The sequence below is a fragment of the Canis lupus genome, chromosome 4 (genome assembly GCF_011100685.1).
Source record: "Canis lupus familiaris isolate Mischka breed German Shepherd chromosome 4, alternate assembly UU_Cfam_GSD_1.0, whole genome shotgun sequence".
Lineage (NCBI taxonomy): Eukaryota > Metazoa > Chordata > Mammalia > Carnivora > Canidae > Canis > Canis lupus.
The window spans coordinates 6,672,809-6,687,969 of NC_049225.1; the positions used below are offsets into that span (position 1 = coordinate 6,672,809).

Here is a 15,161-nt window from a genome sequence, read left to right on the forward strand (position 1 = left end):
TATCAAATATCTGGAAGTCAGAAGGAAGTGATCCAATCTTTTGCAAGTGCTGACACAGAAGAATCTGTATCCAGTGAAAATATCCTTTTATTAATGAAAGGAAAGTCAAACTGTTCTCAAATGAATGAAAAGTCAGAGAATGTGCCCAGTCAACCTATCCTGGGATAAGAGCTAAAGGAGCTTCCCAAAACAGAAAGGAAATGATAAAAGAAGGAATGGAGGCTAGCAAGCCAGAACATTTTTAACAATAACCAGCCAAGGGGGGCCTTCATGGCTCAGTTGGTTAGGCATCCAACTCTTGGTTTCCTCTTAGGTCGTGATTTCAAGGTTGTAAGATCGAGCCCCAAGTTGGGTTCTGTGCTGAGCATGGAGTCTGCTTGGGGTTCTCTCTCTCCCTCTGTCTCCTCCCACTCCCTCTCTACAAAAAAACCCCAAACAAACCAAAAAACAATAACCAGCCAAACACCACAGAAAATACCGTGCCCTACATCAGGAACATCAAGAAGGTAGAAAGAACATGGTAAGCAAATGATAAATACAGTAGAACTTCCTGCTCTTTAGTTTACTTAAAACATTTGAAGACACATTGGCACAGAGGATGATAAGCCATGATACTATGTGCCCAACTGAAGAAACTTACTTCAAATATAATGATGTAGGCAGGTTGAACGTAAAAAGATGAAAAAGAAGATCTATCATGAAAGCATAAATCAAAGCAAAGCAGAGTGGCTTTGTAAATATCAGATAAAGTAGACTTCCAAGCAAAGAAATTCCCCCCGCTGTGGGGGGTGTTATGTAATGATAAAAGGGTCAATGCACTGAGAAGATATAGCAGCCTTAAAAGTGGATGCACCAAGTAGCAGAACTATAAAATATGTGAAGGGAACACTGATAGAAACAAAAGGAAAAACAGACACATCTACAGTCATAAACACTACAGTGCCCTTCTCTCTGTTATCGATAGAAAGACAACACAGTAAATCAGCAATAATATAGCAGAACTCAACAAAACCATCAGCGAACAGGATCTATTTGACATTTATAGAACATTCCAACCAACAACAGAATACACATTCTTTTCAAGTGCCCCTGACACATAAACCAGTGTGTGTGTGTGTGTGTGTATCTCACATCCTGAGCCATAAGAGAAGCTTCAAGAAATGTAAAAGAATTGAAATTATACAGACTGTATTCTCTGACCTCAATGAAATCAAACTACATATCTATTGACTAATTGTTGATCAGTACATCAATTGATTTATTGACCTGTTGTTGTACAGAAAGATGATAAGAAATTCCAAAAATTTGGAAACTAAACTACATACTTATAAATAATTCAGGGGTCATGAATTATTAGAAATTTCAAAGGAAATTTTAAAAAAGACAGTTGACTCTGAACAATGTGGGTTTGAACTGTTTGAGTCCACTTAAATGTGGATCTTAAAAAATAATGCACACTGGCGCAGCCGCTCTGGAAAATATTATGGAGGTTCCTCAAAAAGTTAAAAATAGAGCTACCCTACAACCCAGGAATTGCACTACTAGGTATTTATCCAAAGGATACAAACATGGTGATTCGAAGGGACACCTGCCCCTCAATGTTCATAGCAGTAATGTCCACAATAGTCAAACTATGGAAAAAGCCAAATGTCCACTGACAGATGAATGGATAAAGAAGGTGTGGTATATATACACAATGGAATACTACTCAGCCATGAAAAAAAATGAAATCTTGTTATTTGCAATGATGTGGTTGGATCTAGAGGGTATTATGCTAAGCAAAATAAGTCAGTCAGGGAAAGGCAAAAACCATATGATCTCACTCATAAGTGAAATTTAAGAATCAAAACAGAGGAACACCAGAGAAAGGAAAGGAAAAATAAAATAAGATGAAAAATAAATATGATATAGTCATGTAAATGGATTTTCTCTTCTTTATGATTTCCTTAGTAGCATTTTCTTTTATCTAGCTTACTTTCTTGAATAATAATTCAGTGTATAGAATATGTATGGTGATAAGACTTGCTGGCATGAAAAAAAGTTGTTGCAGAAGAGTATTTACGTACTGGAAAAATAGCCATAGTATATTTAATATGAAAGACCAGGTGATCAAATCATATGTTATGTGTCCTAATTTGGATTTAAAACAATGTGTGGGCAGCCCCGGTGGTTGGCGGTTTAGTGCCGCCTTCAGCTCAGGGCGTGATCCTGGAGACCCGGGTTCGAGTCCCGTGTCAGGCTCCCTTCATGGAGCCTGCTTCTCCCTCTGCCTGTGTCTCTGCTTCTCTCTCTCTCTCTGTCTCTGATGAATGGGTAAATAAAATCTTAAAAAAAAAAAAAGAAACTTCGAAAACTTTAAAAATAAAATAAAACAATGTGTAAAAATGGGAAAACTATTGGGAAAATATGACCCAAAATACCAGCAGTGATTATATCTCTGAGTATTATGATAATGGGTGAGGTCTTTTCCTACTTTGCAGTGTTCAAAACATTTCAACTTGTATAAAGTGAAACTTTTGTAATTTTAAAGGAACATTTTATCAGCTGTGTTAGCATAGAGGAGGCTGAAAGGATAAATTCTGAAAAGGGATACAGACCTGTGTAATCAAGAGGCCATTGATTCCCGTCAAGGCTACAGTTTCTGTGGAGCTTGGAGAAGACAGATTTGTAAGGGATCTGAATCCCAGCAATTTAGAAGTGGGAGTGTGGCTACAGACCCTTGACACCTGAGACAGAGCAAAGGGAAGAAAATAAATATGATTGCTAGATGTGGCATGGGGTCAAATAAAATAATGCATTTATTTTCCTTTTCTAAGAGGCAGTGAGATTCACTCAAATATTTTTCTTTTCTTCTTTTTTTCCCCTTAAGATCAAGAAGGACCCTGAATGCGGGTTCTTCAGAGACACAGAACTAAGACGATATATGCATAGAAGTATATACAGAGAGAGAAACATAAGAAGGCAGGGATTTATTGGAGGGAATTTGCTCACAGGATTACGGAAGCTGATAAGTCCCAAAGTCTGTAGCTGGCACAGACATGGAGATCTGGAGGACAGGTGTGCAGTTAATTGCAGGTCGGGGTCTGAAGGCCTGAGACTCAGGAGAGCTGATGAGGTAAGTTCCAGTGCAGAGCAGGTAGCTGGAGACCCAGGAAGAGCCCATGTGTCCAGTGGGGTCCAAAGACTAGAGAAACCCGCTGCTCCAGCCCAAGCCAGGTGTGCAGGCAGCAGGATCCCTGTGACTTGGGATGAGGGTCAGCCTTTGGTTCTATTCAGGCCTTCAACGGGTTGGACCGGGGCCCACTCACATAGCAGGGGTGGAGGGCTGGGGGCAGGGCTTCTGCTTTATTCAGTTTACTGATGCCTATGGGTCACATATAAAACTACCCTCACAGAAATACCAGGATAATATTTGATCAAATATCTTGGCACCCTGAGGCTCTATCAAGTTGATGAGAAAAATTAACTGTCATGGATCTAATAGGTAGAGACTGAATACAGAAGGGAAGACCTGGCTAATAGAAGGGGTTGCAGGGGTAAGATCATAAAGAACAGGGCCTGCGCGTCAAGCAGATGTGTGCAGCACAGGGGTGGCGAGCTAGCTCTGAGGACACTAAAAATCTCTTCTGTTCCAAAATGAGTAATTCTGCTACCTTGAGGGGATGAAAGTGCACTAAATTCATTCCTTTTAAGTGAAATATGAAAGTCTTTACCATTCATTTGCAAAATGACTACTACAGTCACAAGTGAGCTGTTAAAATTCCCAATTGTATTCAGTCTCCGAACAGGAAAGGAGAAATCAACAAAGTATCAGTCTCCTCCAGGCTGTGTCTTATGTGGTCATTTTTTATCAGATGTTAGTTAATTAAGTTAAATGTATTGCTTATTTAATTAAATATAACTTAAAACTGAAGCCTGAGCATTCTATTGAAATTCATCCCTGAAGCAGATCCAGAGATCACAGATCCCAACTCTGTCTCTGTGGCTATTGCTCCCATGGAGAAAATTAATCCCAAGAATTTGTAAAAGTGTGAAAGTTCTTTATTGTTGGAGAGCAACCCTGAAGCCTGCCTGTACAGGTGAGAAAGTTCATAAGGAAGATGACTTCATAAAATCTTATCAAATGATCCACATGGAACATGGTCGAACATTTTACTCCAAACCTGAAGAATCTCTTTACCAATTAATCTTACTGTCTACTGTTCTTTGAATAATCTAGACTCACTTTTAAACTCCTGCTATACCTAATGGGATACATAGTCTGAGAATGTTTTTTCCCCAAAGAGAATAATTTGAAATTTGTCACATTTGGACATCTGACCCAAGTTACAAACATGAGCATCGGATACTCTTGTGTGTGTTCTGTTTTCTCTGTCCATTTTGGTTCTCTGTTCATCCCATTTCATCAAATACAGCCTTGGAGATTTATTTGCATATGCCAGAATAAAACCCCCTCAGTGTGGCTTAAGTAAAAGGGAAATATATTTGCTCGCACGGACGGAAAATGCTGGAAGTTGAGCTAACTTTGGACATGGCTAGATTCAAGAGCTTGGATGATATAATCAGGCCTCTGTTGTATTCGTTCCTTGGCTCCGCCTTCCACAAGGCTTCAGTCTGCTTGCACACAGGAGTAGTAGCTGGTTTCAGAAGTTCCAGCTCCTACACTGACTTTATTTTCAAAACCAACAGGAAAAAGGAGGCATCTCTCTTCCTGGGACCCCAGTAAGTCTCATTTCCATTGGTCTGGATTAGGTCACCTGGCCATCCCAGTCCCAGAGGCCGTCAGTATGCCAGGAGGATCTGGTGATGTCAGCCTGCAGGCACCTGTACAGAATCACATAGGTAGAGATACAGAAGGGGACAGGTACAGAAGAAGAAATAAAAGCAAGAGATAATTACTTTGTCTGTGAACACCCCCAGTTGAGGCCAGGCCAGTTCACCGGAGCTAGCTCATAGGCTCATTTCCCTTTAGCCTTGTTATCCCAGTACAGTGGAGACTGAAAATGATTTCATTTATAAAGGGTGGAAGGTATGGGCCACTCTTACTGCATCTTCAGTGGGGAATTTGAGATAGCCTCCTTCCCTTCTCTCCTGGCCACCCTCCTAACTCAATGCCAGTGATGCTGTGCCTTGGCCCGTTTTGTAAATAATATTCATTCATACCTTGCTTCTTTTATTCTCATCCACTGTTGTACCAATTTTTCCTAAACTTACTATTATGTGTGTTTGCATGTCCAACTAACCGCCCTTTCCCTGGATTATACATCCTCCCCTTGGCCCACGCTATTCAGCTGAATGCTTCTTAAGGTCTGAACGGACATGCAGGAGAAAAGGAATCATTGTTCACCTACCTGAGGTCCTTTCAGCTCATCAAACAATAACACGTCTGAGGTGTTTTGGTAAATGTCTACTAGAAGGTCTCCTAGTGCCTTGTGATGTAGGAATCACTCATGGCTGAGAATCTGTGGTAGAGCAATTATACTGATTCTCACTTCCCTGCTCCATCCAGCTGTACAGTCTAAACAACAACAAAGAGGTAATGAGGATCACTAGGGTCAATTTAATAAATTAAAACTCTGCAAAATTTGAGTATTTTTAAAAAATGTAATCGAGGTTTAGCTCCTAAGCTCTATAGAAGAAATGTTAATTATTCTGGAAATCCTGAAATTGTCAGAATTTGTTCAGCTTGACAACATCTTTCCCCCTCTCCACCACCCTCCAAATACATGCCAAAGGATTTACTTACTTAGTGCATTTTAAAATTTTTAATTGATTATACGCTTAAGATTCTTGTGTATTCTTATAATCCTTGAAATGAACTGAAGATACGTCAGATTTTAAAAAGCAAACAAGGACAGGAGTACTACACCAAGCTTCCTTTTTATTCATTTTTAGTGTTTTTTTAAATTCATTTTTAATTTTTTTATCAATCCACAGGAAATTTCAAGTCATCAGATTTATTAAAGGTATGAATAGTTGACACAGCGAATAGTCATTATTGTAACAGTATGTCCACCAATGTAATAAGAAGTAGACAACTTGACAGAATCTTTATTTACTTACCAGCTTCATTATTTATTACACCAGATCTCTTTATATAGGAAGGTGCAATGAAAAGTCCCGTTTCTTTTAAGATTCCGCTTAAGGGATAGAGGCAAGCTTGCTCAGGCTGCTCTGTAAGTGCCACACTTTTCAAAGACTTCTTTAAGAATGCTCTTCTTTTGTGCTTAATAGTCTTTCCTTTTCCACAAACAACACTGAGTAGGGAAAAAATAGAGACAACCTCAACCTTAGTATATAGGTTTGTTTTTTTGGAAACAATCAAGAAGCTGGAGGAAGGGACGCCTGGGTGGCTTAGAGGTTGAGTGCCTGCCTCCGGCTCAGTGTGTGATCCTGGGGTCCTGGGATCAAGTCCCACATTGGTCTCCCTGCATGGAGCCTGCTTCTCCCTCTGCCTATGTCTCTGCCTCTCTCTGTGTATCCCTCATGAATAAATAAATAAAATCTTTAAAAAAAAAAAAAGCTTGAGGAAAATAGAATTGGTGTTTAAAGAGCTAACTCTGAAGCTTGGTAATCACACTTGGCGGTGGGAAAGCTACGTCGCGGAGAGAGCCCCGGAACTCATTTCTTCTGTTATGATTGATTCTGGAAGAGCCCTCTGTGTCCTAAGTGTCTTAGCCATTGGGGACTTTCTGAAGCTCTTTTTTCTTTTTAAGATTTTATTTATTTCTTCATGAGAGACACAAGGAGAGAGAGAGGCAGAGACACAGGCAGAGGAAGAAGCAGGCTCCACGCAGGGAGCCCCACGTGGGACTTGATCCCGGGTCTCCAGGATCACGCCCTGGGCTGAAGGTGGCGCTAAACCGCTGAGCCACACGGGCTGCCCTGAAGCTTTTGATAAAGGGAATACTTTGCTTATACTAATCTGCTTAAAGAGGGAAATTTTTATTGGAAACTGAGAAGTCAGTGTTGAAGTTTTAGGGTATGAGTTTTGTTTTATTTTGTTTTTAATGGTGGTAAATTTCTATGTTATGTGAAATTTACCATCTTAACCTTTTTGAAGTATAGAATTTAGTGGTTTTAAGTATATTCACTGTGCAATGATTAACCCCCATCCATTTTCAAGACTCATCACCCCAAACAGAAACTCTATACTCATTAAAAACTAACTCCCCAGCCTCTGGGGGGAATTGAATTTGACTAACCTAGGGACCTCAGGTAAGTGGAATCATACAGTCTTTGTCCTTCTGTGACTGGCTTATTTCACTTAGCATCCTGTCCTCCAGATTGATTCATGTGGAATCTGTCAGAATTTCATTCCTTTTCAAAGCAGAGGAACTTAACCTTTCACCTGTCAATTCATGTTTGGGTCACTTCTACCTCTTGGCTATTGTGAATGATAATTGCTATAAACATGCATGTACAAATATCTTTTTGAGTCCTTGCTTTCCATTCTTTTTCAATTCTATTGGGTGTGTACCTAGAAGTGGAATTAATTGATGGATCATATCATAATTCTATTTATAATTTTTTAAGTCACCACCATTCTTTTTTCCATTGGTGCCATTCTACATTCCCACCAGCAGTGCACGAGTGTGTCAATATCTCCTTATTCTCACCAATGTTTATTATTTTCTGGGTTTGTTTGGTGGTAGTGGCTTTTTTTTTCTTTTTTGTTTGTTTGTTTTAATACTAATTCTAATGGATATGAGATGGTCAGGATCACCGATATTTATTATCAAACTTTGTATTGGGATTTTATGTATCACTTTTGTTTAAATATCCCATTTTGCGATTATGATAGTAAGAGCTTAAAAGTCCTAGTATTCTTTATGAAGTCACCAGTCTTCTGGAATGGCTATGACATAAAGAATGGGATCTCAAATCCTTGAAAATTTGAGTTAATCCATTATAATCTTCATTGGGCCACCTTTGAGCAGGAATTTCTCTTAAATAATCTTAATTTTAAAGGTTTTTTTTTAGAAAGACAATAATATATTTTAGTTAACGAGTTCTCATTTTTTAACAATTATTGCCGCTGGGAAATTTTTCAAAATGCCCATGATACAATGGAATATTACTCAGCCATTAGAAATGACAAATACCCACCATTTGCTTCAGTGTGGATGGAGCTGGAGGGTATTATACTGAGTGAAGTAAGTCAATCGGAGAAGGACAAACATTATATGTTCTCATTCATTTGGGGAATATAAATAATAGTGAAAGGGAATATAAGGGAAGGGAGAAGAAATTTGTGGGAAATATCAGAAAGGGAGACAGAACATAAAGACTCCTAACTCTGGGAAACGAACTAGGGGTGGTGGAAGGGGTGGAGTGCGGGGGGTGGGGGTGAATGGGTGATGGGCACTGAGGGGGGCACTTGATGAGATGAGCACTGGGTTATTCTGTATGTTGGCAAATTGAACACCAATAAAAAATAAATTTATTATAAAAAAATGCCCATGATAAATTTCAGTTCATTTTTGAAATTATGCTCTTATGAAAATAAGATCAGTAAAACCAGAATAAATTTGTTTAATATCACCTGTTTTTTTCAAAGCACCTTCACAAATATTGTCAGGGTAAAACTCACAGCATCTTGTGAGTAAATTACTGAAAGAATCCTAATTTTCCTTTAAAGATAAGGAATTTGGACATCAGAATAAAAAGAGATTCATTTAGATGGCCCTGCTAGTCAAAGTCAAAGTCTAGATTAGGTCTAGGACTTATTCCTATAATTATTTCATACATTTTGTAATGTGAAACATGGTAAAACTGGTATGTACCTCCAGTGGAATCTTATTTTTTTAAAGATTTTATTTATTTCTTCATGAGAGACAGAGAAAGAGAAATAGAGGCAGAGACACAGGCAGAGGGAGAAGCAGGTTCCATACAGGTAGCCCGATGTGGGACTCGATCCCGGGACTCCAGGATCACGCCCTGGGCTGAAGGCAGATGCTAAACCACTGAGCCACCCAGGTGTCCCTCCAGTGGAATCTTAGAAAGAATTATGAGAAAATTTATATGAAGTGTTTAGAATATGCATATTATTTGTGCTGTGTGCCTCATAAGTAGTAAGGACTTAATAAATGTAGTTATAATAATAATTAATATTAGTTTAACCTTATTTATACCACATATGTCACACATTATTCTCTACACTAGTACTAAAAAAATTATTTGACAAAACCTATAGAATATATTTTACTTTATGATGTGATACATAATGTATTTATATAACCCTGAAATGCCTTCATGATAAAATACTAACTGCATGAAATCATTCTTTCTTTTTAAAGATCTTATTTATTTGTCAGAGAGAGAGCACTAGTAGGGGGGAGCTGCAGAGAGAGAGGAAGTAGCAGTCTACCCCCCTGAGTGGGGAGCCTTACATGGGGCTAGATCCCAGGATCCTGAGATCATGATCTGAGCCAAAGGTAGAAGCTTAACCAACTGAGCCACCCAGGTGCCCCCGGTCTATTCTATTCTATTCTATTCTATTCTATTCTATTCTATTAATTTTTTTAAAGGCCAATATAGGCCATCAAGTAAGGATTGCTGGAAAGCATTCTATACAGTTACACACCATGTGTTTTGGACTGGTAGTCTTCTAACAAACATCAGGTGTTTTGGATTCCTCCCTCCCACAGGTGGGTGTCCCAGCTCATTATATACCTTTTCTGGTTCTTGCAATCACTTTCAATGAACTGGAAAAATCCTGGTCTAGACACACTGATAATGATTTGACCAGCTGCCATCAGATGCTGCTCTTGTGAAGGTAGAGGAAGCTCATTGTCTGCTACCTGGAGACACAACTCACAGGTATCTCATGACATTTCATACAGGCAGACACATTTGTATGTTTCCTAAAACTAACAGTTAAGGTAACAATATAAAAATGAGTTATTTTCTGAAATGCATGCACTCAAGAGTTTTTACAACTTGTGATCCAGAAAGTCAAAAGTCTAAGTTTATTGGTCAGAACATTATCTTTTTTGAATTTGTGTGCTGAAACAGGCTTTCAAAAAAATTTAAAGATGATAGCCGTTATCCAGTCACCCTGTGACTCCTCCCTGTGGTGTAAAGATTCAATATGACATGTATGGCAGAGACAGCTTTGTAGACGTGGTGGCATTCAGAAGTTATTAGTACCTTGACATGCACACTCTTCATTGCTAGGGACCAAAAAACACAGAGCTGTGGCTGCTCTGTATGAGCAAAGGATTATTGGTGCAAACTGTAGTGAATGGTTTTTGAGAAACAAGAAACTTTTGCTTTTTCTATTGGATAAATAAGGAAGGCATATTCATAAATTATTATGAAGAGCAGACCAAAAATAAGGGCTGTCCTACCTCCCATTTATCCCCTTCTATACCAACAATGGCATATGAAGGAAACACACCTCCCTCCTTCATTCTTCTAATTGGAAAAATGGCCGAGAAGAGTTTACTTGGCCCTCAGTTCTTTGGATAAAGAACCTTCCTTTTCTAGGAAGCTACATTTAAAAATAAAATTGGAAGCACTTTTTTCAAAAGAGAAAATTTTTGGTTTTTTAATTGTCTGATGGATCCCCAAAGAGTTTTACACAAGCAGTACCTGATAGTATGAAAAATACTAAAGGAAACATCCGGAGCTGATTTTTCTTGATATTTTTCTATCCTGGTACTTACACACACACACACACACACACACACATTTTTATATGAAGGAAAAGGTCATTTAGAGCAGTTGGTGTGAATGGGGTCTGTTCTAATCACTAGCATCTCCTAAGCATTGTTTCAGAATGGCTACATACTATCTGATAAAAATCTGTATTGTGTGCTTTTAGATAGGAATATTATTATATAATTAAAGGTAAGTGAGATTAAGTAGAGAACATTTTTTAGTGGAAAGTCTTTTTAATTAGGTTAAGAATCCAAGTAATATGTTATGGTAGTTAGGATGAAGTGTCTTTAACAAAGCAATTCACTTTCACTTCAAATTAAAGAATACAGTTTACCCTTGCCCAACGCATGGGTTAGGACCACCAACCTGAAACCCCCACCATGTAGTGGAAAATCCAGCTATAACTTTTGACTCCCCAAGACTTAACTACTAATAGCCTAGTGTTGTTGACTGGAAGCCTTGCTGATAACATAAATAGTTGATTAACACACATTTTGTATGTGATATGTATTCCATACTGTATTATTATAATAAGGTAAGCTAGAGAAAGGAAAATGCTATTAAAAATCATAAGGAATAGAAAATGCGTTTATAATGCTGCACTGTATTTATTGGAAAAAAAAAAAAACATGTGTAAGTGAACCCAGCACAGTTCAAAACCATGTTGCTCCAGAGTCAGCTGTATTTGTTTGGGATGCTATTGTTTGAAAATCCTTTCAGATCTTTTATTCATTGACATTCATATGTGCAATGAGTAATGATGACTGGAAAGATATTATTATTCTATCCTCAATAATGTATATTGTTTAATAAATATTTGTTCAGTGAATAAATAAAAAATTTGTGTGGTACAACATGGGAAGTATGGAGGATAAACATGGGAATTGGTAGTGAGATAAATTGCTAAGACAGATTCTGAAATCAATTTTTGTGAGTAAATTTAAAAATTAAAAAAGTTTTGCATCTTGAATTTTATTTCTTCTAAACTTTGCCATATTCACCAAGTAGAAAATGGAAGTTTGACACTCTGGGTGAATTTCTCATATGTTTAAAGAGTAATTTCATTGGCAATTAGAGAATGACCCAAATCTTGCTACTCACAATCTGGTCCCCAGAAGAGCAGCATTGCCTTCACCTGGGAGCTAGTTAAAAAGCAGAATTCCAGAAGCCACCATAGACCTACTGAATTGGATTTGCATTTTAATAAGATCCCTGGTGATTTATCTGCACATTAAGTTGCACATAAAGAATCGCTGGCCTTAAAGTTTGGCACTGAAGAAGAAAAGAGATTAAAAACAGGGTGACCCATAATGAATATGTTAAAATAATACAGGTGCCATACATGTAGAATACGAAAGTATAAGCCTAAAGTGTCTTTAATTCAGCTTTGATTAATTAAAATTAAGTTGAAGTCGGAGCACCTGGGTGGCTCAGTGGTTGAGCATCTGCCTTGGGCTCAGGTCAGGATCCCTGGTTTCTGGGATTGAGTCCTGATCAGACTCCCCTGCTTCTCCCTCTGCCTATGTCTCTGCCTCTTTCTCTGTGTCTCTTTAAATAAATAAAATCTTTAAAATATATTAAGTTGAATATAAGGGAAGGGAGAAGAAATGTGTGGGAAATATCAGAAAGGGAGACAGAACGTAAAGACTGCTAACTCTGGGAAACGAACTAGGGGTGGTAGAAGGGGAGGAGGGCGGGGGGTGGGAGTGAATGGGTGACGGGCACTGGGGGTTATTCTGTATGTTAGTAAATTGAACACCAATAAAAAATAAATTAAAAAAAAGTTGAAGTCAAAGACAGCAAGGTTCAAAAATAGGAATCTCGAAAGAATTAGATGCTTTGAAATATGGAAAATATTATGAGAACACAAAAGAATGAGCAGACCTTGAATAGCTAAATATTTGGAAAACACTTATGTAAAAAAACATCACACACACACACACACACACACACACACACACACTGCTGTGCTTCCAACCATGATGGGATAACAGGAATCTAACTTACCCTGCCATACACTTGAAGTTGTCTAAAACATGAAACTCCTGTTTTCAGACATTGACCAGTAGGTTATATTGGGCTGAGAAAAGGGAAACAAATTAAGAGAGTCTGTGAGTCCTTGTGGTTTTGCCTGGAGACACATCCAAGACTCATGGAACAGAAAGGTAGATCCCAAGCACAGCATGGTGGTCTGGCTGAGTTTCAGAGATGAAGACAGGAGTTCGTGGAGGCTGATGGCAGGAAGTTGAATGGCATGATGCTAAGGAGTCAGGAACTGTACAAGAAAAAAATAATAGAGCTCCAGAATCCCTTGAATCTTTGCTAAATACTAAGACATCCATATGTGGGATGAAGTTCCATAGAGCCAGGCAAAGAGTAACTGGAGAAATGTGAACTGGACTATGACTAGTGAGGGGTAGAAGAGATATGAAATCTAGATGCTCCTCCCATGCCGTGTTGCCCAAGATCCTTAAATGGGGCATTTGAGGGGACAAGAGAATTACTAGATCTGCTCATCTCTGGATTCTCAAGATGCCTTGACTTCAAAATACATTTTTGAAAGTTAAATACGACTTTTCTCTTTGTCTCAGGCTTGGCTGGGGTCCAAAGGCTGAGAACCAAGGTAAGTGGCAGATAATTGGTCCAGCCAAGGAATGACTTCATACGGGTAAACCTGGAGATGGTTGAAGTGAAGAGTTTAGGGAGTGAAGCTTCTTAGAGTTGAGTGTGTTCTGTTTGTCTTTGTTGCCTGTCTTCTGTTGAGGTTGGGGTGGGGATGCCCCCCATTTTAAATGAGGAGGGCTTCAAAGGAACCATTCAGAGGGCTTGACATGCATCTTTGGTATCTGGGACTGCGGGAACCAGAACTAGTACTTATCTCACCTAAACCCCAAAGGAGAGGAGCCTCGCCAGAACAGTGGGCCTGGACACAGAGCAAGAACACAAGGCTACACTGGGAAGGGACACACCTCTGTAGTATGAAGGGACAAAGTTTCATGTTCCCATGGGCTAGATAGGAAACCTATACGTGGAACCTTCCAGGGGCATCTCGAAAGAGACTTTCCAAATGGACTCCTGGAGAGTTGGAGTCTGACAGCTGGAAGTCAGGGACAGGCTGTGGTGGTCAGTCAATGGAGGCTTCTCTGGTGCCAACTGACTGCCATCAAAGGTCCCCAGCAGGGCCATCTCAGAGGAAGCTACCAGAGCCTCCCACTATGAGCAGGTCAGCTTTAAACACTGCTGTGTCAACCAGGCAACCAATACTAATTACAAATGGTCCCAAGAGTAAAATTCCCCTCCCTCTCTCCCCACTGGCCAGTTCCGCGGGGCCAGCAGAGGAGTGGGGGAGAAGTACGCAGGGCTGGGGCAAGAGGAGGAAGCCATGCGGATCTCCCAACTGACACAGTGCTGATCCAGGGAAGGACCAACAGGTACATTGACCAGAAATTTCAGATGGGCATTTTAATACATGAAACACTTGTGAAAGCATCCGATTGGCATGGGATCACATCCAGGGCAGGAAAATGAGTTGGCAGAGTGGGTTGAAATGGTAAGCTGTAAGAAAGAATAAAGTTGCTTTCTACTTACACTCTAGGCACCAGAAAATGAGAATTATCTCCATTTGAACCTCACCTGAGCAATATGCTAGGAATAAGGATATTCATAGGATTTCAACAAAAGTTCTGGAAAGCATCCAAAAATAGACAATTTATTGAAAATAAGTCACACACATAGCTTCTCTTTTCCATTACATTGCATATTATCAAATTCTAGCTCCTCAAGAAAATTTCTCTTTTGCTTCCAAATAATTGAAAGAAACATGCTGAACCTATAGATTACACATGATAATAAAAATGATTTTCATATCAGGTTTGAAACAGGAACTGATACAGACTTTTGAAATTTTGTTCAGAGCAGCAACTTCTGAAATATATTTCCAATTGCCATGTTTTCCCCCAGGGAACTGAACAAAATGTGCAAGACCATGATTTCCTCATTAAAAAAAATGTAGAGAACTCTATCCATTAATGACAATGGGAAGATTTTAAATATTTCATGTAAAGAATGAGAATTCTAGCGATTATCCAAATCAAAGTATTCAGAATATAATGTAGTGAAATTTCAAAAGAACAACATCCCAGATACCTGCAGGCTCTTATGTACACATTTAGCTGTTCAGCAGGAAACTTACAGCTGCATTAACTCTCAAAGATTCCTTCTGTAAGGAGAATATAAATTGCATATCAGAAAACCACATTTCCCATTAAGGGGCTGAGAACCTTAGTTAAATGCAGTTTGGTTTTCAAAGATCGCCAAGAGTTATGATACAGACAAAGGCTAGATGAAGGATGAGCGGTCCACAATGTGCTCATTTATAAAAGAAAAATATTCATCACGGCCATGCAGTTTCAAACTGGTAGCACCAGAAATACAGATTCCAATGTTAGAAGCAGTAATTCCATGAGTCTGCACAGTGTACGCAACTCAGTCCATTA

General features: G+C 39.0%; 1 long non-coding RNA gene across 2 annotated transcripts in view; it reads right to left on the reverse strand.

Annotated features, from left to right (window-relative positions):
• Nucleotides 1-4,464: 4,464 nt before the first annotated feature.
• LOC111095693 overlaps nt 4,465-15,161 on the reverse strand; it is a 31,438-nt gene continuing 20,741 nt past the window's right edge. Inside the window, exons 2-5 of one of the 2 annotated variants that reach the window (XR_005357536.1) lie at nt 12,673-12,745; nt 6,064-6,257; nt 5,352-5,518; nt 4,465-4,824 (exon numbers count right to left, since the gene is read on the reverse strand). This is a non-coding gene — a long non-coding RNA (uncharacterized LOC111095693). The remainder of the gene's footprint in view (nt 4,825-5,351; nt 5,519-6,063; nt 6,258-12,672; nt 12,746-15,161) is intronic. The other variant, XR_005357537.1, reaches the window with a different exon arrangement.